Here is a 24,457-nt window from a genome sequence, read left to right as displayed (position 1 = left end):
CATATGTTATGTGTTATGTATATCTGTATGAATATGTTTTGTAGTCACTTGGGGCTTATAGTTGTTTAGATAGCAAACCCCAAGATTTTTATCATTATCATGGTCTAGAGTTATGATTTACCCTACCTCGATTAGTAGATTGAGGACCTAGATGGGTTATCATATACTACCTTGTGATCTAACCTACCTCGATTAGTAGACTGAGGATGTAGATGGTTTTATCACATGCTACTGTAATGAGTTAATGGCCATTAATATTGTAGTCCTATATGATATACGTTTTTACGTCATATGTCTTATAGTATATGTTTTATGATATAGTCCTATGATTTATGATATATGTTTTTTAGTAGATTTGCCTTGTTGGGCATTAGGCTCATTCATTTTACTTTAGATGGTGCAGGAAAATAAACTTGGAGGGCGAAATGAATTCGTGGCAGCTTGGCATGTGTGTTGGGGATTGATTGGTTGAATGGAATGCTAGAAGATCGAGGATGAAGTTATTTCAAGTCTTTTAATTTATGTTCTTATGTATTTCCGCACTTAGTTTTTAAACAATTAAAGTTTATGATTATGTTTTTTTTTAACAATGGGATCCCATACCATATTTTGTATTCCGTATCGTATTTTGGATTTTTAATAAAGTTCTAATATATTATGTATATATGTATTGCAAAATAGTAGCTATGTCTTAGTATTTTTTTAATAATTCGAGGTATAGAATTAGTCGAGGCATTACATAGGAATATGGTAAATTAGGTGGAATAATTAATATCATGGGTCTTGGAAAAGTTTCATGAACATGTTTTGAATTCTTGTTAACTTTGGGAAGTTTGCTGAGATTTTGCTACAGCAAAATATACAAGTCAATTGACATAAAGGAATTTAATAATTCAAGCTTGTTTTGACCAATCGATTTTATCTCACTATTATATTAGCATTGCAGTTTATTTTTGAGCATTTTTAATTGATTCCAAGTAGTGTTAGCTTAGAAAAATCAAAACAATTTAATTTGGTTATTCTTGTATAATTGTTTGGTAATTAATTGACGCATTTAGTTTTAATTTGCAATCCCTGTGGAGATGATCTTGTATAATTATCACTTTATTACTTGTTTTGTGACTGTGTACACTTGCACATATTTGATTGAATATTACCACAACAAGTTTTTGGCGCCGTTGCCGGGGATTGAAATTAAATGTTTGTGTATTATTAATTACTTTGCAATTTGTTTTTCTTAGTTTACACTAATCTTGTTTGCTTCATCTTGTGCTTCGCTAGATTTATTTTGTTGCATGAATGAGCATCAAGTCTTTGAGCTATCCCCTATTGACCTTGAGATTGAACGTACATTTCATAGAAGGCTAAGGGAACAACAGGCTCAAATTCACCTTGCTATGGCTCAAGAAGGTGAACGGTTTGAGGAAATTAATGCTCAACCCATGCTTAATGCAGCTGAAGGAGTTGTTAATGAAGCTACGAATTCTTTGAATGCCACTAGTGTAATTGTTATGGACAATGATAGAGAAAGGGCCATAAGGGAGTACACTGCCCCATGTTTAATGAGATGAATCCTGGTATTGTTAGGCCCGAAATTCAAGCTGCTCACTTTGAGTTGAAGCCTGTGATGTTCCAAATGTTGCAGACAGTGGGTCAATTTAGTGGGCTGCCTACAGAAGATTCTCATCTCCATCTTCCTTCATTTTTGGAGGTGAGTGATTCATTCAAGTTGCAAGGCGTTACTAAAGAAGCCTTGAGATTGAAGTGATTTCCTTTTTCTCTAAGGGACAGAGCTAGAGCTTGGCTCATTACACTTCCTTCCAACTCAGTGACTATGTGGCATGAACTAGCTGAGAAACTTTTGAATGAAGTACCTCACTCAAACGAAAAATTCTAAGTTCTTGAATGAGATTATTTCTTTTCAACAATTGGACGATGTGTCGTTATGTGATGCTTGGGAGAGGTTCAAAGAGTTATTGAGGAAGTGTCGACATCATGGCATCTGTCATTGTATTCAAATGGAAAATTTCCATAATGGTCTAAATTCTTCCACACGCATGGTGTTAGATGCTTCAACAAATGGAGTTATTCTCTCTAAGTCTTACAATGAAGCATATGAGGTTTTGGAGCAAATTGCAAACAATAATTACCAATGGTCTAAAGTTAGAGCTCCACCGAGAAGGAAATTAGTGGGTATTCATGAGGTGGATGCTTTGACAATTTTCAACGCTCAAGTTTCATCTATGACCAACCTATTGAAGACCATGAGTATGGGGGGTAACTTGCAATCATCTCCTATGGGCCAAGTAGCAAATGTTTCTTGTCTTTATTGTGGAGGAGGGAACGCATTTGATAGTTGTCCTTATAATCGCACTTCGGTTTGTTACTTGGGGAATGAAAATGACAACCGCAACAATCCATATTCAAACTCTTACAATTCGGGTTGGAGGGATCATCCAAAATTTTCTTGGCGAGGTCAAGGTGCTAGTTCAAGTGGTGCAGTCATGCCAAATAATCCTACATATCCCTCGGGTTTGTCTTAACAAGCAAGAGCTCAACCTCCTCCTTTACAAGTTTCTCAAACAAGCTCTTTGGAGAATTTCATGAAAGAGTATATGGCCAAGAATGATGCAGTAATTCAAAGTCAAGTACCGTCTTTGAGGAACCTAGAGATTCAAATGGGGCAGCTAGCTAATGAGTTTAGGAATAGACCACTAGGCACCTTGCCTAGTGATACCGAAAATCCAGGTAGAGATAGTAAAGAGCAATGCAAGGCGATCACTTTGAGGAGTGGTAAAAATCTGGAGTTGAATGAGGACAATCCTAAGAGCAAAAATGAGCCCACTTCAATCCAAAGTAGTGTGGAAAAGGGAGAAAGAGTTGGAAATTTGAATATGTCAAAAGTTGATCTTGAAGAAAATGTTGCAGCAATCCATCCGCAAAATGCATCAAAGAAGCCAATGAACAAGCCACCTCCACCATTTCCTCAACGATTTTCAAATGCAACAGCAATATAGCCAATTTCGAAGATTTTTGGATGTTTTGAAGCAACTCCACATAACCATACCTCTGGTGGAAGCTTTGGAACAAATGCCTAACTATGTGAAGTTCTTGAAGGATATTTTGACAAAGAAGAGGAGGCTTGGCGAATTTGAAATGTTTGCTTTGACTAAAGGTTGTAGTGCTATTTTGAAGAATAAAATCCCTCCCAAGTTGAATGATCCAGGAAGTTTTACAATTCCAATTTCTATTGGGGGAAAAGAATGGTAAAGCTCTTTGTGATTTGGGGGCTAGCATTAATTTGATGCCCATGTCCATTTTTAAGAAGTTGGGAATTGGAGAAGCAATGCCAACTACACTCACTTTGGAATTAGCTGACTGTTCTATGGTGTTTTCCTAGTACAAGTTGACAAGCTCATTTTTCCAATGGATTTTATTATTTTGGACTAAGGAAGATAGAGATGTAGCGATCATTTTGGGGAGACCATTTCTTGCCACTCGGAGGACGTTGATAGATGTTGAAAATGGAGAGCTCGCCATTCGAGCTCAAGATGAACAAGTAACATTTAAGGTTTTTAATCCTATACGTTCTCCTAATGAAGTTGAAGCTTATTTGGCCATAAGTGCTTCTAACTTCAAGTTGAAAGAAAAAATGCATGACAAACATAGCATGTCTTTGCATTATTGTTTTGTCATTCTCTTGAGGATATTCTTTGTTTTGGTTAGTGTTTAACTAGGAGGCTCAATGACGTTCTTAAAAAAAAAACTACAAAAACATAATAAATCTATGTTGAAGCTAGATTTCATTCTTCCTTGAGTATTTAAGCTAAATTCTTTGGGTATAAATGTTGCAAACAATTGATTGAAGAGAGTGTTTCGCTTTTTAGTGTTTGCATAGCTTGATTAAACATTTTTGAAACCCTAAAAAAAGATAGTTTCTTCTGAGAGCTTAAGTTTCTAGAATTACTTAGTGATTTTTCTTGAGGTGAAATCCTAGGCAACACCTCACCGTTGACATGCTTTAGGCCATCCTTGGACCGGTTGAGCCTTTGAGGCCTACCCTTTATGCATTTTTATCCCTAGTCACCCCATTGAGCTTAAGTGTCATTTTCTTGCTTAGCCACTTAGTAGCCTAGCTATATATATATAATAACCTATTTTCACCATACCCTCTAGCACCTTGATCTTTATAGGATTTATTTGTTGTTGTATTTTGGGGGGTTGAGAGGCATAGAGAGTGCGAGAGGCATTGGGTGAGTGTTTTCATTTTCTTCTTTTGCCTGTTTTCACCATTGGGGACAATGTTGATTTTAATTTTGGGGGGAGAGTGTATTCTCATTATTCATGTTCTCTTGCCATCTAGTTGTTTCTCTTCATTCTAAAAAAAATAAAAAATAAAAAAAGAAAAAAAATCAAAAGTAAAAATTAAAGAGTGCACTCCCTTGCATCAAAGCAAAGTTGAAAAAAAAAAAGAAAGCAAAAAGTAATTGTGCTTGATTTTAAGATTGGGGGTGTAACTCTTCAAATAAAAGAAAAGTTTGTTTTTTTTTTTGTATTTGTATGTTAGTAATAAAGGCTAGTGGCAAGAGTTATATTTTGTTCTGGGGTGTTCTTTGGGGAAATTAATGTGTGCATTGATTTAGGTCCTAGAAAGATTGAGGTGCTTAGGGTGATTTGAGCCAAAATTAATCTCTCTTATCCTACCTTCACCCTAACCTATCATTACAAGCTTGATAAAGTCCTATTGATCGTTGGTGTGGTGTTTGTCTACATTAGTGGAGAGGAAATCACTAAGTAACTTATGGAGGCATTATTTAAACTTTAGGACCAAGGCCCAGTTTGATTTTGGGTGATTGAAAATGTTTAGGAAAAGCTATGAATGAACTAAAGGGAGAAACACTTGACTCATATTTTGACAGCAACATTAATGCTTGAAGAGTTTGGTTTAACGCTTGTGGAAGTTTGAAATTCAACTTCTCTTATTCAAAATAAAATTCCTGAGAGCCTTCCCCTTTGAACATTGGCAAAGCAAAGTTTATCCTCTCTTGTTGTGTCTTATCTTTCATCTTTTTCTTTTGAATCTTTTCTTGTTCAATTTGTGTATCTTTTGTGTCTTGTGTTATCTTTTTAGATTCATCACTCGAGGATGAGTAATGTCTTATGTTTGGGGGTGTGATAACTCTTTAATAAAGAGTTAATTTTCATACTTTTAAGCTTATAATTTTAGACTTAGGTTGAGTGATGTTTGTGTATTTTGTTATTTTTAGTTAATTATTTTCCATTTTGTGTTCTTGTGTCATTTATGGTGTTTTAGAGATGAATGTAGTAATTAAGGAATTTAGGTATGAAATAGTCTAAAGAAATTAATGAAATATGAAAAGGCTTCTATTTGTTTATTATGTGCTGAAATATTAGGTTTGTTGGAGCAAAAAAAGTTTTGCTGGAGCATTTTCAGCAGGAATCAAAGAGGGAAAGTCAGCATATAAGGGAAAGATAAGTGGCATATCATTAATTCATATGTCAAAGGGTGATGAAGTGGCAGCAAATCAGAATTTTAGCTGCATTTTAGAAGGAAGATTCTAGATAGAAAAGGAAGGGCTCACGTGGAGTGCTTGGAGGGCATTTTTGGCAAGAGAAAAAAGAGGGTTTTGTACCCTAGCAGAAGAGGAGAAAAAAACAACCTCAATTATTGAATATTTTGAAGCCATTTTTTTTTCGAGAGATTGGAAAGAGCTGGAAGGACAAAGAGAAAGGAGGAAGGAGAAGTACAAGAAGTCCAAGAAGAGAAAAGAAAAGGAATCTTACATCTCCATTGAAGAAATTTTGTTCTTACTCTCTCTCTCTCTCTCTCTCTCTTGATTAGTATTACCTCTTTTGATTTGTGAATTTTGATACTCATTGGAAAAATTTTAAGTGGATTTTTGCTCTTTAAATTAGCCATGAACTAATCTTTTGTGACTTGAATTGTTGATGAACTCTATGTCTTAATTTGAAATTTCTAGCACTTTATTTTAGTAATTTACTCAATGTTCATTCAATTGTGATTAATGATGAATTTATGTTATTGCTTGATCACCAATTACAAGATATTGAGTTATATTTGTGCTGGGAAGTTGAATATAATTGATAGATTTGAATGACACAAGTGGATAATCTTGTTAGATTATGTTTGTGAATAGCATAGGAATGTGTTATTGGCCTTGTGTAACAATGATGAATTGATGTTTAATTCTGGGTTCTTTAACTTGTTTGGCATAGGAATATGTTAAATTAGGTGGAAGAATTAATATCATGGATCTTTGGAAAGTTTCATGAACGTGTATTGAATTATTGTTAACTCTGGGTAGTTTGCTGAGATTTTGTTGCAGCAAAATGTACAGGTCAATTAACATAGAGGGATTTAATAATTAAAGCCTATTTTAACCAATCCATTTTATCTCACTTTTATATTTGCATTGCAGTTTATTTTTAAGCATTTTTTATTGATTCCAAATAGTGTTAGCTTAGAAAAATCAAAACAATTTACAATCCCTGTGGAGATGATCTTCTATACTTATCACTTTATTACTTGTTTTGTGACTGTGTACACTTTCACACATTTGATTAAATATTATTACAACAGGCATGTCCAGCAGTGCCTTTATCTTTTCGGGGTTTGCTTCAATTCCCTGGGAGTTCACTATAAACCCCAAAAATTTTCCCGACCCCACACCAAAGGAGCATTTTAACAGGTTCAATTTCATTCTATATACTGCCTCAAGATATTGAAGCATTCCTCCAAGTCTTCAATGTGCCCCCAACATTTTTGGATTTCACTAACATATCACCAGTTCAAACCTCCATGTTATTTCCTATCCGGTCTTTGAACATACGGTTTAACAATCATTGATACATGACTTCGGCGTTTTTCAGGCCGAACGACATAAATTTATAACAGTACAACCCCACATCCATGTGGAAGCTAGTGTGCTCCTAATCGGGTGGATGCATACTTATCTGGTTGTATCCCAAATAGGCATCCATAAAGGTTAAGATCTCATGGCCGACTGTAGCGTCCACCAGCTGGTCAATTCTTGGAAATAGGAAGCAGTCCTTCGGGCATGCCATATTTAAATCGGTGAAATCTATGCACACCCTCCACTTGTTATTAGGCTTCGGTACCAATACTTCATTGGAGACCTGTACTGGGTAGAAAGCTTGAAGAATTATTGCTGGGCGATTTTTGACAGGGTGGCCGGGAAGATCCTACACCTGACATCATCCTGAACTCCCTGTAAATAACTCTGTGGTTCAAATTTGTGAACATGAGATAGTGGGTCCTCCAGCCTAGTGTACATTTTCCATGTTGGCATTTTGAATTTAACAGGTATGGGCAGCTGATTAATACGGTTTTAAAATTGGGACCTCTCTGCCTTTCCATTTCAACATTTGTTAAATTGGGACTGTCAAGTCCCTTACCAGTTGGGATAACAGTACCAACTGGGCTTGGATGTTAGGGTCTGTAGCTGCCTGTGGTTGTGCTGCATTGCAGAGCTCATCCATTCTTGGGCCCCGAGCAGGCTCAAGCAGAGCTATGTTGTTTGAATCTCAATTTTCACTACTGTGATTAAGAGCATCTCGAAGGTCTTCACCTCCCATGGCGCCCATTCGATTGAAAATGAAGTTTGGACAAGGTTTGCCCCTGGCATTCTTGCTGTCTGCTCGGCCTGGTACTGGAGGTACTCATTGGAACCCTCCACCTCGAGGTGGTTAGTTTTTCGAGATATCCTGCCTTTGTGGGACAAATGGTCCTTTGGGCTGGTTACCTCTCTAATGTTGATTATTCTGATGGCGAACTTGGCTTGCTGCCTCATCATGGTCATACCCATCAGAATGATGGGGCATGTATGCGCTACTAAACTCTGGCTCATCTCTTCGAGACCTTGGTTGGTATTCTTGATGATGTTTGTATCGACCAGGTTGCTGCTGGTAGTTTTGGGGTTGACCACTCTTGTTCAATACTGGAGCTCGGGGGTTGCCATCCCATCATGCAGCACCAGGATTCATGTGTCATGACCACTGCCTTGAGATCTTGGCTGAAAATTTCCAGCTTGGTCCCGTCCCATGCCACGTCTTGGAAGAACATGCTTATCCGCTGGTAAAGGTCTCTTATTGTTGTTAACTGGAGTTCCCCGACCAGATTTGTGACTCTTTGTCAGACCCTAGTTCACATTCTGAGGTTGAGCCTCTGGCCCATGCATGACACCTTCACCGAAACAAAAAAAGAGAGGACGTTGTTGGTTTTGGGTAGTAGTTCCAGCTACAGTTCCCATACCTTTGGTTTACTGGTGTTGCATATAGTTTTGAATGGATTCAACCACTTCCTGAGTCCGGCGCTCCATGTCCTCCTAACGGGCCTACACCTCCTAGGCATGTCGATCCATCCATTCTTCAAAATCTCTCCTTTATTTTTCAAAAGCTTCATTAAGGGCCTCCTTTGCAGTGGTCCACCCCTGGTTCATGGAGGCAAGCTGATCTTGCATATGCCCAAAAACTTCCCTTATCTGATCACTTTCAGGGTCAAGTCCTTTAATATCTACGTAGGGCTCATACCGGCCAGGACCTCCAGCTCTTGGTCATGGCTGGTCGGTACCCTGGGTAGCAGCTCCACCTGACGCTCCTGCATAGGTGATTCCAGCAAAGGTAGAAGCTCCGCATCCTGGTGCGGTGGGCCCAGCGGTTTGACCCCCAACACTAGATGGATTCCTTGATGGGAAGTCACATCGCTACCCATTGAAATTTCTCATTGATGGGACTTGGTGAGAGACTCCAACCTCAGGCTCTGGAGGCTCTTGGCTTGACCTTCTAGTTGAGACTACAATCCTTGCAGCAATAGAATCTGAATGTGATTGTCCTAGGCTCTCAGTGAAAGAACCATAATGTTGACTGATTATTTTAGCAACTTACCCAGAGTCAAAATAATTAATTAGAGAGCTTTCAATTAGACAATAAATGAACCATAAATAAGCCAAGAACCTAATAATGTTGAGCAATAAATAATAAAGAACAACGGGATTTATAGAGGTTTGGCGCCAAGGATTTGTAATGACCTACTTCCTCTTAGATTTGTATTAATCTTGAATGTTTAGACAAGATCAGAAGGGAATACAAGTGGATTTCTATGTGTAAAAGACAATTCAATATGGCCAAATCGCTGCTAAATACCAAGCCAGGCCGCTCGGTATGTTTCTGGTGCTGGCTGGTATTCTATTTTTTTGTGTCTGTTTTTCTCCACTATCGTGGATAGTTTGCATTTATACTGTTGCTCTCGCCCAAGGGTTGAGCACAGTGAAACTGATGGTGGAAAATATTCCATTATTCTCACAGGTAGTTGCTGTCCAATTCTTTAGGAGCCTTGACCAAGTTTTTAGGGCTGTTAGGCGCTCTTTGCTGGTGGTTGGGCGATTCCTGTGGACTGTTAACGATGAGTGTAACTACATTTAGTCGACCAGGTTTATGTGTCTGTCATACCAACCAATAAATTTCTAGGGGTCCTGCAGAGCAGCTGAGCCTCTGGAGATAGCATGCCAAGCAGTAACTTGTCGTATACCCTACTGGTATACACCGACCAACTTGTCGGGGGGTCTGCCCAGTGTGCTCCACGTGTCCAAGTTTAGTGTCACATCAGATATGCCAATTTTCGGTAGAACTTATATTCTATAAGCTTTACTATTTGAGGCATAGCCTACAAATACACATATAATTTCCCTAGGACCCAACTTGGTCCTTTTAGGGTCCGTGTTCTTACAATAAACAAAACACCCCCACACTTTGAGATACCCTAGATTAGACTTCTTCCCTTTCCATATCTCCTATGGTGACATTAAAATTTTCTTTAAAGCAATACATTTCAAAATATGACATGTGGATAGCAAGGCTTCACACCAAAAGGCAAAACTCAATTTAGCATATAATAACATAGAATTAATTATTTCAACAAAAGTTATATCCTTTCTTTTCGCTATATCATTTTGTTGAGGTGTACAAGGGGTTGTACATTCATTAATTATTTCATGTTCTTTACAAAATAAGTTGAATTCATTGGAAAAGTATTCACCACCCATATCACTTATAATTACTTTTATTTTCATTTCCAATTCATTTTCAACTTCGATTTTATATATTTTAAACACATGAAATGCTTCATCTTTATTTTTAAGCAAGTAAACATATGTTAATCTAGAAAAATCAACAATGAAAGTTATAAAGTATCTGTTTCCATTTCTTTTCATCATTTCATTTGTTGGTATAATTTGAATAAAATCAGGGACACAACGGAAGGGGGTGGTGGTTTTAAAAATTATTAATACCGAGCCAGGACCAATACATATATCTATACATGAAATCAACACAAAAAAAGAGAAGAATATTACCTCTTGTAGCCTATCAAAAGTCCTTGAGTATTTTTGTATAATCAAACGATCTTCCTATCTAGCGAAGACTCAAACCTTAGTCTTCGAGGCCATTCCTCAAACACACAAGGACATGTGCGGGCACGTAAGATTCACTAGTTTGATTATTTAGGCTCTCTAGATGTTCTCAACACATGAGATTTAGAGAGTTTGCAGAAGAGAGAAGGCTATAGAGTTCTTGAATTTTTCAGGTTTAGAAAACTTCTATCAATTCTTTTGATTCGTGTGAATCAACTGCTTAAAACGAATTGCATCTTTTTAGACTTATAAAGATAATAAAACAATTTTAAATTATTTTAATTTAATTAATTCTAACAGATTTGTTATATCTTTATTTTAATCAAATTAATCAAATAATATTTGAAATTCAAAATTCAAATCCCAGGGACATGTGGCACATGTGTGTGGTGCCACTCACAGTGCTCTCTAGTTTTCCTTATTTGTTTGTTTAATTAACTTTAAGAAAATATATTTATTCCAAAAATAATATAAATATTATTTCAAAAATAAATATCAATTAATTCAAAATTAATCTTATATTAATTTATCAGTTTGAATAATTATCTTATACTAAGATAATATTTTACTCTCTCTCTTTAATATTAATCCAAAATACAGATTAATATTAATTTCAACCAATATCAATTTTTTCAAATAAAAACTAATTAGTAAAAGAATTTATTAATTGCACATAATTATCACTTAGCCCCAGAATATTAATTCCTTTGCAATTTAGTTATTTTCTCCATTAATCTTGCCTGTGACATCTTCACCCTTGACAGTGTAGGATAGAGGTGACTCAGGGACCATGGACCTATAATACTAAGATCCAATAAACCAGATTATTAATTAAACTCTTTAATTAAATAATCTTACTTATCAATTCCATTATTACTCCACTATAAACATGGAATTGCACTCATAGGAATTATATAATTATATTTACCGAGTATTCTTTTGTAGTCCATTGGTTTAATCAATATATGTAGTTCTTGTTGTTATTGGTGAAATATAATTGTTAAGAAGTTTAAAGTTGAGGTGCAAAACACTTAACGATTTTAACTTAAGTTGAAGTGAAAACATGAGATTATGTGGTAGGCATCTAAATGTGACTTCTATGAGTCTAAAGTGATACGATGAGGTCTCTAAACGTGACTTAGCTCGAAATAATGTGTTTAAAAGCTCTAATCCTATTGGTTAGACTTAATGACAGTGCATACACTATAAATAAGGGATATTAGAGTTGAAAAGACTTGATCACACATTTCAACTCTCTCTCTGACCTCTCTCTAGCTTTCAAAGACCATAAGTGTTCTCCAAGAAACTCATCAAGCATTGCTTGACTTGCATGAGTTTCAAGGCTTCTTAAATCCCAAATCTCATTCTACTAGGTTGAAGCTTCAAGAAATAAGAGAAGGCTTGGAATAAAGATTTTTGACAACAATATTTGATGAGGGCATTTTGGGTTGTATATTTTGTGTCCTTTCTCTCTTATATAATGTTAAATTTTAGCTTTTTTATTTGTTTCTAGCTTTGTTTTATGAGTCTTTGATTTTTTTGAGAGTTCATTGATAATTTTGTGTTTTTTTTTGGCAAGATACTGAAGGGAGACTATAACATTCAAGAAAATGACGTTTAGGAAGGGTTTGAAGTATTTTAGAAGTCCCTAAATCCGAGGTTCTAGGCTAAAGTTGAAGATTTTGAAGGAAAATAGAGGCATGCAGAAAAAGGCCACCGGCTGCGGACAACACTAAGGCCAATTGCGGCCTCCAAGATAGAGCCCAGCGGCCGCAAGCGCTAATAACCACTAGCTGCGCCTGGTTTACAATTCTTGGGCAATTTCGCTTCCAGCTGCCGCGGCGAGTAAAACCCTAGACATGAAATCTTGAATGCATTGATGAATTTTATTGCTTCTACTCCCATATATTAAATGGATTTTTTCTCAATTTGAATGCTAAGAATCTTGTAAAATCTTGTTTATATGTCTGCTAATTAGGGTTTTGCATTATTCTACTATCATCTTAGGATTTCTATTCACATAATAGTTTAGGATTCTAAGTAGTGTGATAAATTGCAATTAAGTATTGCGATAGGTATTTTAATTATGATGAAGAATATAACCCAAGTTAAAGGAATCGCATGCTTAATGAATTTTTTGCCTAGATTAACTTGTTTCCATTGAACATAATGCTTTTTGCTGGGTTATATAGATCGCATGCTTAATGGGTTTATTGCTTGGTAAAAATGATTAACTAAGAGTGCTTAGATTTAATTAATTATAATAGGGAAACTGGAATAATTGAATTCTTAAGTGTTATTTGTGGGGTTAATAGATTTGTTGGGAATAGAGAATATTATTTGTCATTGTTGATAGATTGATTGTTGAAGGTGGAGAATAAGTCTTAACTGTTTTCTAAAATCGTATTATCCATTACCCATTGTTCTTTGTTTATTGCATTATTCTATGTTATTAAATCTCAAAATAAAATCCCCTATTTAATTCTTTTTACTTTGAATGATAAATTGAATAATAGTCCTCGCGGGTTCGACCCTCACAACCACTTTACTAATAATTTAGTGAGTAATAAGGAATAAATATAACTAAATTTCGTACGACATACTACACGCATGAAATTTTTGGCGCCGTTGCTGGGGACTATTTTAATTAATTTGTTATTCTTTTTCTTTTTCTTTTTACTAACTTGGTCTTTTAGTTGTGGTTGATGTTTTCAGGGCTTTTATAAAATTTGGTTGGTGACATGGCGACGTATTACCAACAATTCTATGATCCAATCAATATCTTGCCACAAGTAAATATATATAATCCCTACATTGACAATTACAATTTACAACGGGAGGATTATTCTAGTACTTTCTATGGTGGAAATTAATATGTTGAGCCGAATTACAACTCTCCATGATAATATAGTGATATCGTGCCACAATATTCAGATCCATCAAAAGAACAAGAGTTATCTCTCGCTGATATGATGAAATCTTTAGTCACTACTAATATGCAATTTCAATAGGGTCTTGTACAATTGCAGCAAACAACACACGCAATTCTTTAGAGTAATCAGGTATCTCTTCAGAATTTGGAGAGCACAATGGGACAACTTGCTGCATCTCTGGGCCATTAATAGAAACTGATGTTATTATTCAGTTGGCCAATTGCTCTAATTTTCCCTTAGGGGTGGTTGCAGATATTTTTGTGCAGTATCTATTTGAGAGGTCATTCATGTTCACTATGAGTACAGAGCTTGATGTCAAAGAAAGGAGTAGTTACAATAGAATTTGGTGGTGCAGTTGTAAATTTTAACGTGTTCAATTACATTGACGAGTACAAGAGGAAGAATGTTCTGTTAAATGATCCACCATAATAATCATGACTACACCATTCAGTCGAGATAACGACGTTAAACGAAGCACTCGCGGGAGTTTTTCTTACCGTTTAATTTTTATTTTGAATTGATTTTTATTTATTTATGCCTTGAGGACAATGCTTAAACTAAGTGTGGGGGAAGGGAAAACTTGATTTTTTTTATTTTTCTTTGTCATTTGCTTTAGTTGTTATTCGTGTTTGTCTTATGTTTAGTTGTTTTTAGTATCATTTTTATTATATAGTTTATTTTTTTAGGTTGTGATAAGCTTGGTTAAGTTTAAAGACGTATGTCAATGATAAAAATTTCAATTGTGATGGAAATAATTTTAGTAAATTTATGAGTTCTACATGGATTGTGTGCTTAACTCTTATTTTGGTTATTACTTAAGCTTGAACATAGATTTTTTAAATGATGAACACAATTGGATTTACCTTTTCATTAGAACTCGGAGAGATTTATGCATGCTAATATTTATATATAGTTTCGACCACTCTAGAAATCATTGATTTATTATTTGAGGCGAAATCATAAGTACAAATGATTAGGAAGATAATTAAGGCAAGTTGTTTGGATCGTTTGAGCCTTTCAATCCTACCTATGACATCTAATTCCCTAGTTTCCCGTTTTTGAGCCATAATGATTAGTATTCCCTAGTTTCCCATTTTTGAGCCATATCTAAACCTTAGTAGCTTGAAAATTTTATCTTTTCTTGTGACCCATTACACCATAGTTTTATATGAATGTTTGATTTTGTGGGTTGGGTTTTGTATTGTAAGAAGGAGAAGTTTGTATTGGTTTGTTGGATTGTAAAGTGAATGTATATGATCTACTATTTCTCCCAATGAAGATTGAATTGAAATGAAAAAAAATGCATTGAAAAATATTGAAACAAAAATAAATAAATAAATAAAAGAGTTTTGCAGAATTATGAGTGTGGGGGAAGTAAGATCAATATGGAAAGAAGAAAACAATAAGATTATGTAATTTTGAAGTGTATGAGAAATTTGTGGGAAGATCTAAAGAATATAATAAATATAGGATATGGTGTGATTTGAGCTTAAATATATTTTTTCATCTACCTTAAACCTTAGCCTTATATTACAAGCTTACAAAGAACTTTTGATTCTTGTTTATGTGTGCTTATATTAGTGGAGAATAATTGGTTAATGTCTATGGAGTGGATGCTCTTCATGATAAATATTTTCTGTACAAGAGATTTTGAAACATATTTTGGCATGTATAAATTGATTTGGGTGTATGTGAGTTGGTAAGTTTGTTTGTGCTTAATCATAACAAGATCAAGTTTAACTGGTGACTGGGCATTGAGTTGAAATTCTAACGAATGTGGAATTCAGATTATTTCTATGAATTATTTTTTTGTTCAATTTTTGAGACAACTAACGCTTTCAACAAAAACATTGCTTATCTTTTATTTTTTTATGTTCTGAGTTTTTATTACTTGTTTTGCTATGGGACAAGCAAAGTCTAAGAGTGGGGGAATTTTATTAGGAAATTTTGGGTTATATATTTGTTTTCCTTTCTCACTTAGACAATATTAATTTTTAGTGTTTTTAGGCATTTCTAGCTTTGTTTTACGAGTCTTTGATTTTTAGGCCATAATATATTTTATGAGAGTTTATTGGTAATTTTGTGTATTTTGTGGCTAGATATTGACGAGAGATGATAAGACTCAAGAAAATGAAGTTTAGAATGAGTTTGAAGTGTTTTAGAAGTCCTTAAACTAGTGCTTTGAGGCTAAACTTGAAGATATTGAAGGAAAATAGAGACATCTTGAAAAAGGCCATAGGTTGCGACCTCCAAGACAGAGACCAGCAGTTGCGACCCCTAATAACCACTGCCCGCGGCCGGTTTACGACACCTGGGAAATCTTGCTTCCATCAGCTGCGGCGAGCAACGTCATTGGTCGTGGCTGGCGACTAGTATCCATCTTTAATTATTAAATTTAAATGTATTTTTCAATGGTCTATATAAGGGTTTAGGGTAACACACACCCTAATCTATTACTTTTTAAAATGTCGCTCGTCTCATATGCGATAGAAAACTACCATTTTAAGAAAAAGTTCAGTGGGGCCTTATTAAAACATGCAATTTGGGACAATAGTTTGAAATTAAAAATTAAGTCTTTATGTAGTATTTGGAAATAAAATAAAATAATAGGTCCCACTCACATAATTTGAACATAGTTCATACCACAAATTTCTTAATTATTCTTAGCGCTCATCTTTCGTTCATAGGACACCCCACGCCATACATACTCAGACGTCGAAACTCCCCACATCATTGTGCGTGCCAAGGAGAAACCCTATTTTTTACCTAAAAGGGGAGAAAGTAAGGAGGGTGAGCTAAAATCCCACTAAAGAAGTACAAACAAATACAGCAATATTAAAGAAAATACAAGAAGTGCATGTTCGTATCTTAAACTCAAGGAAAAACATATCATATTCATACTCAAAAATCATAATCATAATCGTAGTCATAATCATACATCATAGTCACATATCATAATCATACTTGTGATCATGGCACCCCTATTGTACATGTCACATCATTAGGTAACCAGCAAAATCATAAACTGGTAAGACCTCCTCTATGAGGTAAATAGGATCGCAGGTCCTCGAATAACCTCGGCGTGTCCTTGCTATGAGTTACGCCATATCCTGAGTAACTCTTTTCTTGTGTCACGTTCAACACGCTAGAAACCTATTGCTTTTCATACACCATACTATTCATAACACTTGGTTTATCATAACATATCCAACACCCCTCGAGCAGCTGCTCCCCCTGCCCCTACGGGAAAGGGAAAAAAGAAACCTTTCGAACCCCGGCTCCCATCGAAGAGTCTTCAGATGAGAATGGTACTTTCTTCTCATTCTTAGACAGTTTGCCCATTCCCTGTCATTTATTTGATGGGGATGAAAACTTTAAGTACAGTCCAAATTTAAATTGAGATTTCTTCCAGGCATTGACTGAGTGTAGCAGTAGTTCAGTAAGTAATGTAGCGACTAGTAGTTATAACACGGGTACTTTACTTGCAATTTTCTTGCTTTTAATTTCATCTCCTCTTATACATTTTGTTTAACTACTCGCAATGTTTCTTCACTTGAAGATATGTGATCTGGAGACATGTTCGATCGCTACACCGTCGCTGCTACTCCCTCAAGCAGGAAGAAAGACAGCAAGAGGGTTTGCGGCGAAAGCTGGAAAACTGCTTCAAAGAAGGCCCGGAATAAGGGTCCTTCAGTAGCTGTTCCTTCGAAGGAAACCATGCCACCTCCCACAAAGGAAACAAGGCCACCTCCTTCTCCACTCGACCAACCGTTTCCAACTACACCAGTCGACCAACATTCTACTCCTTCAGCGACTACCGACCAGCCACGCCACACTCAACCTAAAGACACCCTAACCAGCACAGTGGTCAGTTTAGCAAGGGAGAGAATATACAAACTCTCCAAGCACAAACGCAGCCAAGAGGCCATTGTCGGCACCAGCTCCATGGAGGCCAACCAAATAATAACCGAGGGCTGAACGAGATAGCCAGTGTAAGTTGTTTTCTATTGCTGAGTCATTTTACTTTGTCCATTTCTGCCATCATCTTACCCTTTTTTATCTAATCGCAGGGATTGCTGACTATCATTGCTAGTTGGCACCGCATGGGGACCTTGGTTACCCAGACCAAGGACTTTGACACCAGGCACACTGAGACAGTGAAGGTGCTCAAGGGGAAGAATGCTGAACTGCTTGAGAAAAACGCGGAACTGACCAACCAGAATAATGAAATGCGCGAGCAGAAAGCCCAGCTGACCGAAGAGTTGTTAGATTGTCAGGCTGCCCTGGCCAAATCTAACGAAAACAAAGAGAAGTTCTAGGAGTGCAGTAAGCTCAACTACCAAGAAGCCAAATAGCTCGAGGCCGACTTTAGCTATCTGTCTGAGTGCTTAAGACGAACTCAAATAACCTGTTGCACTATTCGCCTGGAGGAAGAAGAAAGAGCTAAAATTCCTGCTTCCCCATAAATTTCCTTAGCAACGGGGATTGACGGCGCGGAGAATGAAGCTGAAACTGCTCTCGACCAGGACACTCCTCAAGACCCTCTTGCCTCTTAGCTTATTTCTCTTTTAATTTTAACTTTTAAATATATGACCTACGGGTTGAGAAGTAAAGACAATTGTTATCTTTAATTGCTTCATGGGCAGCTTTTTCCCTTTTAACAAACAATTACATTCGAGCAACAACTTCTCGCTATGTAAAAGAATTCTTTTTTGATATTATAATATATTTACACTTTATTATAACCTCTGTTCGCATGACCGAACATAGCATAGTACTTTGTATTGCTTTAACACAATAACAAAATTTTGAAAATACTCTAAGTTCCCTAGCATGCTTTCACTTATTTTGCTCATGTGTTTACATACCTTTCGATATGCTTTGCTTACCAGATACCTTATATGCCCCCCAAGTGATTGAGGAGCTTTAGGTCCTCGGTCACTTGCCTTGACTAGGACCTGTGCGAACATTTCTGCTCGCAGGATAAATTTAAAATGATAATATAGTAAAACAACAGATGTAATGAGCAAATACTTGTAATAAATACAATAGTTGGCAAGATTGACAGGCTGCGCATAATCCCTTTTATTTATCGTAATAAATGGACAAAACGTGTCTGTACGAGTGATCACCAAAATGATCTTACACTTATAAGTGATCAGTCACATAAATTGACCAACTCTTTTCATAACTTGTAAAAAGTAAAATTAATACAAGCCAATTCTTTAAGAAGAATTGTTTATTGATAGTACTTGCGCATGTGTTCTCCATTCCAATAGCGAGGAATGAGATCTCCATTTAAGCGGGCAAGTTTGTAAGTGCCTGGATGGAGGACTTTTTCAATTTGGTACGGTCCTTCCCAATTAGGTCAAAGTATTCCAGCGGCTGGATCCCGGGTACTGAGGAAAACCCTTCTAAGTACTAGATCGCCCACAACGAATTTCCTTTCACGTACTTTAGAATTGAAATACCGGGCGACCTTTTGCTGGTAAGCTGGTACTCGGAGCTGGGCTTGCACACGCTTTTCATCGAACAAATCTAGAGATTCCATCAATAGCTGGCTATTAGAGCCTTGATTGTATGTCATTCTCCAATGCGATGGCAGATCTAACTCGACAGACAACATAACCTCATATCCATAAGCATAGGAGAATGGAGTATGGCATGTTGTTGTTCGATGGGAAGTTCTATACGACCTAAGGACTCCATGTAATTGCTCTGGCCATGCCCCCTTCGCTTCCTCAAGCCTTTTCTTCAGAGTATCCTTCAGCGTTTTTTTGATTGCCTCGACCTGTCTGTTTGCCTGAGGGTGAGAAACTGAAGAAAAGCTTTTGATAATTCCATGCCGTTCGCAGAAATATATGAATAGATCACTATCGAATTATGAGTCGTTGTCTGAGACAATTTTTCTTGGCAATCCATAGCGACACACAATGTTTTTAACCACAAAATCCAGCACTTTCTTGGTCATTATGGTTGCAAGTGGCTCAGCTTTGGCCCATTTTTTGAAGTAATCAATGGCCACCACATCGTACTTGATGCTGCCTTTTCATGTGGGCAAAGATCCGATTAAGTCTACACCCCAGACTGCGAATGGCCACAGACTTTGCATCTGTTTTAGCTCATTAGGGGCTGCTCGTGGAATTTTGGTGAATCTCTGGCACTTGTTGCATCTTTGGACAAATTCCATCGAGTTTTCATTCATTTTTTCCCAGAATTATCCTTGCCTTAGGATCTTTTTCGATAAACTCTGCCCCCTAGCATGATCCCCACAAAAACCCTCATGGACCTCTCTCATCAATTCTTTGGCCTTCTCTTTTGAAATACATCTGAGGAGTGGCATTAAGTATCACCTTCGGTACAAGATTCCATCGACCAGGATATACCTAACAGCCTGCTGCTAAAGAGTCTTGGCTTTTTTCCTGTCCGTCAGCAACACACCCTGTGTTAGGTACTCTACGTAAGGTCACATCCATGTATCTGCCGCTTGAATCACGAAAGAGGTTTCTTCTGCTTGGATGCTCAGTGCAGACAACCGTTCAACTGGCACTATGTTTAAGGTGTCAGAATCCTTAGCATTCGCCAACTTGGCCAAAGCATTAGTGTTTGAATTTTTGTCACGAGGTACTTGCTGGAGGGTATATTTCTCAAACCAGGCCAACAAATATCTTGACTTATTCAGATAGGCAACCATCTTTAGACCTCGGGCTTGGTATTCTTTAATGATTTGATTGATCACTAACTGAGAGTCACTGTAGATATCAAGTGACTTTATGTGCATGTCTGTCGCTAGCCGTAATCTTGCGAGCAGCGCTTCATATTTGGCTTTGTTGTTTGAAGCGGTGAAGTCGAATCTAATTGTGCAGTGAAATCGATGCCCTTCAGGCATTACCAAAATCACTCCGGCTCCAGCGTGATGCTCATTAGTAGAGCTGTCTGTAAACAACTTCCATGAGGGAGTTTGGTTTTGAGGATTAGGCTCTTCTGGCTACTCGCTATCTGGAAGTCCAGTGAATTTTGTGACAAAGTCAGCCAGAGCTTGTCTTTTTATTGCTGCTCGTGGAAAATAAGAGATATCAAACTGCCCCAGCTCGACCGCCCATTTTAACAATCTGCCTGCGGCTTCTGGCTTCTGCAGAACTTGTCGTAAAGGTTGGTCGGTCAAAACTGTAATTGGGTGAGCTTGGAAGTATGGTCGCAATTTTGTGGAGGTAAGATCAGGCAATAGGATAATTTTTCAATAGGTGGATACCGCAGCTCCGCTCCTATTAGCCTCTTGCTTACATAATAAACAACCTTTTGCACACCTTCCTCTTCTCTTACTAGGACAGCACTAGCAGCATTTTCTGTGATCACCAAGTAGATGAACAAAGTTTCTTTATCAACCGGCTTTGATAGAATCGGTGGCTGCGAAATAGGAGTCTTTAGGGCTTGAAAAAGGGGTTTGCATTCCTTCGTCCGTTCGAATTTCTTGTTGTCTCTGAGTAGATGAAAAAATGGGACGCATTTGTCTATCGATTTGGAAATAAATCTACTGAGAGCAGCAATTCTTTCGGTCAAGCTTTGAATATCTATGATTTTTGTTGGCGATTTCATATCGACTAGGGCTTTGATCTTCTCAGGATTGGCCTCAATTCCTCGTGAGTTTACTATAAATACCAGGAATTTCCCTGATCCAACTTTGAATGAGCATTTGAGGGGATTCAACTTTATCTGATATTTGTTCAAGACGTTGTTGTCTCTAAGTTTTTACCGACTTTAACAACCCTGGTCAGATCTGCATCATCGAGTTAGACCTCTTCAAGGTCCTCGATGGGTCCTATCTCTTCATCAAATTCCCCAAAGCGAGGATCCAAATCCCTGTCCTTACTTTGGGCAACACCCTATTTGGTGACACAATCACCTGATTGGGTTTGCATATCACTGGTCGTATGCAACTCTTTCCCGGCAGTTTCCCTTGATACACCTTTCTTCGATTTAGATATTGAGGCGTTGTAGCACTCCCTCACTTCCCTCTGGTTTCCCAACACGCATCCTATCACTGTGTCGGTTGGAAATTTCATGGAAAGATGCCATATCGAGGTAACGGCTCACAGGTCGACCAAAGTTGGCCTTCCAATTACAACATTATATGCTGAAGGACAATCAACTACTATGAAAGTAGTGAGTAATGTCCTGTTTGCAGGTGCTCTTCCTGCTGTAACTGGGAGCTTAATCGATCCTGTGGGGCGAGCCCTTTGCCAGAAAAACCATATATTGTTTGGTGTCATGGTTCCAGGTCCTTGATGGACAACTTCATCCTTTCCAGTGAAGACTTGTACAAGATGTTGATTGAGCTTCTTGTGTCAACCAACACCCTTTTAACCATCATGTTGGCGATTTGGACGTCAACGACTAGGGGATCGGAGTTTGGGAATCGAACGTGTTGAGCATCATCTTCAGAGAAGGTTATCAACTCCTCCTCTGTTTGAGCTTTCTTTGGTGCTCGATCCTCCACACTCATCATCTCGATGTCCTGGTCGTGGCATAAAGTCCGAGCATATCGCTCCATTTCTTTCCCACTATCCCCTGCAATGTGTGGGCCGCCACAGATGGTGAGTAACGTTCCTGCGACAGGAGTTGGCTGTAATGGTGGCGAACGTTGGCGTGTAGGCGCCTGTTCGTTGCCACCTGGAGCCTCTCACTGAGAACCTCCTACGACTCATACGTATCTCCTTAGGTGTCCCTGCTTGATCAGGAACTAGATCTCGTCCTTCAACTGGTTACACTCATTGGTGTCATGTTCATAGTCGTTGTGAAAATGACAAAATTTTGTCGTATCTCTCTTGGAGATATCCTTCATTATAGGTGATGGTCACTTATAAGGGACATTAGAGCTCGTCGCCTAGTAGACCTCTGCTCTACTTTTGACAAGGGCTGTATAGTTGGTGAATCTCAGCTCATATCTATTGCCTTTGGGGCATTTATTTTCAGATGTTGACGGCTCATTACCCGCCCTTTTTCCACCATTTCTGCCATTTCCATTCCCGTTTCCTTTACCGTTGCCATTCAATTTATCTGACTCGTTGGCAACCTTGGCGGGATCTTCCTTCGGTCCCTTATCATTTGTGGGCCACTTCCCTTTGTTGGCAATCACATCTGTGAGCTTGATGTATCGATCAGCTTGATCGAAGAATTCCTGGGTACTCCTTACTCCATTCTTTCTCAGATTACTCTAGAGGGGGGAGTGGCGTCTAACCCCAGTAGTTAGGGCCATCATCTCTCCCTCGTCGCCCACTGTTTTGGCTCCAGCCACTGCTCGCATAAGGCACTGGACATACTCCTTTAGGGGCTCTCCCTCTTTTTGGTGTATTTCCACTAGCTGGTTGGCCTCAGTGGGGTGTACACGACCCGCGTAGAATTGTCTGTAAAATTCCTTTACGAACATCTCCCACGATACTATACTAGCAGGAGGGAACTTGAAAAACCACTCCTGGATAGTGTCAGATAGAGTGGCAAGGAAGATCCTACATCGGGGATTGTCGGACTCCTTCTGAATATCTATTTGTATCTCAAATTTGTTGACATGAGATTCTGGGTCGTTGTACCCATCAAAGTTTGGAAGTACTGGCATTTTGAACTTGCTGGGGGTTTCTTCCACAGCAATCCTCTACATAAACGGAGTGCCTCTCTTCCAATCGTACTCTATGTGGGATGTTCGGCTCTCGACCAGCTGCTGTACTGCCTGGTTCAGAGCATCTATTTGAGCCTGAACCGCGTGTGGGATTGCTGAGGCGACTGGAGCTAGGGAAACTTACTCATCGTGTCTATCGCACCTATCGTTTAGTATGTCCCTCAAGCCATCATTCCTACGCCTTTGTTCGCTGGTGCCCAGCCAAAGACATTATGTTGTCGGGGTTGCACCCCAGCGTTATGGCTTGCAGGCCTATCTTCTCTTGATGGGGGGTTTCTATCTCCACCTCTTTCGTCATGCCTTCGACCAGCATTACCCCTGTCGGAATCGGCCTCGTTATAGACATGGTCGTCTCTGAACTATGGCCGACTATGGCGTGACCGGCTGGTCACGCTGTTTCCTCCTATGGCTGGAATCTCCTGAGCAACAAGGGGAGGCCTGCACTGGTCGTTGGGTCCCTGTGCATTATTATGTCATGGGGGGCCCCTGACCGTAGAGCTTGACTCATTATGCTTTCTGTTGGCAGAAGGATGTTTCCCCCTGCTCGGTGGATTTGGCTCATCGTCCCCTGGGCATGTAGGGCTACGGGGCGACTGTTTGGCCCTATTCTGCCTCTAGTGTTGGGGATTGCTGAGACCCGCTTGAAAGGTGGTTGTTGCTCAGGATCCTGAATCGGGACATCATCCTGAGCAACAAGTGGCTGCTCCGGTCTTTGCGTGCTTGTTGGTTGCATCGGAGGACTCGGATTAGGGGCCCATTGCGGAGGTGCACTTGGTGGCAGATTTGGTTGAGAGGCCGGCACAGCATGCCCTCTTGCCAGCTGAATGGCTGTTTCAAGAGCGGCGGTGGCATCTCTCTGCCGACGGTCCATTTCTGCCTGCCGCTCATTTAGCTCCTGGCGCTGACGTTCAATCTCCCTTTGTTGTAGTGCCAAGGTCTCTGCCGCATTTTCCTGATTGGCCCTCAGACTGGGCAACTCATCCGGCAACACACTTAGTGTTTCCCGCAGCATCTCGGAAACCATTTCATCTTCTTCAAAATCCAAGTGTGGTTCAATTTCAGCAACATTTGGAGGAGGGGGTTGAGATGATGCAGCGCCAGCAGCCTGTCCAGCTCTCTTGGATGTCTTCGCCATTTGATTTTCTTTATGCTTTTTGACTAAGCTCTCAATGAAAGTACCAGAATGTTGACCCTCGATTTGGCCAATGACACGGAGTCAAAATAACGACAAAGAAACAAAAAGGAAATCAAGAATGAAATCAAATGGGAAGAAGGTGACACAAATGATTTATAGTGGTTCGGCCCCAACGATGTTGTAATAACCTACATCCACTTAGTGTTCTTATTGATGTTGAATCCTAATACCATGATCAAAGAACTAG

General features: G+C 38.5%; 1 non-coding gene across 1 annotated transcript; it reads right to left on the bottom strand.

The window, feature by feature from the left end:
- Window positions 1–1,895: 1,895 nt before the first annotated feature.
- On the bottom strand, window positions 1,896–2,002 carry LOC133828050 (small nucleolar RNA R71). Its single transcript, XR_009890695.1, has one exon. It is a non-coding gene; the product is annotated as a small nucleolar RNA R71 (small nucleolar RNA).
- Between the last annotated feature and the right edge of the window lie 22,455 nt (window positions 2,003–24,457).

The sequence above is a fragment of the Humulus lupulus genome, chromosome 3 (assembly GCF_963169125.1).
Source record: "Humulus lupulus chromosome 3, drHumLupu1.1, whole genome shotgun sequence".
Taxonomy (NCBI): Eukaryota; Viridiplantae; Streptophyta; class Magnoliopsida; order Rosales; family Cannabaceae; genus Humulus; species Humulus lupulus.
This window is presented reverse-complemented; position numbering and strand designations above follow the sequence as displayed.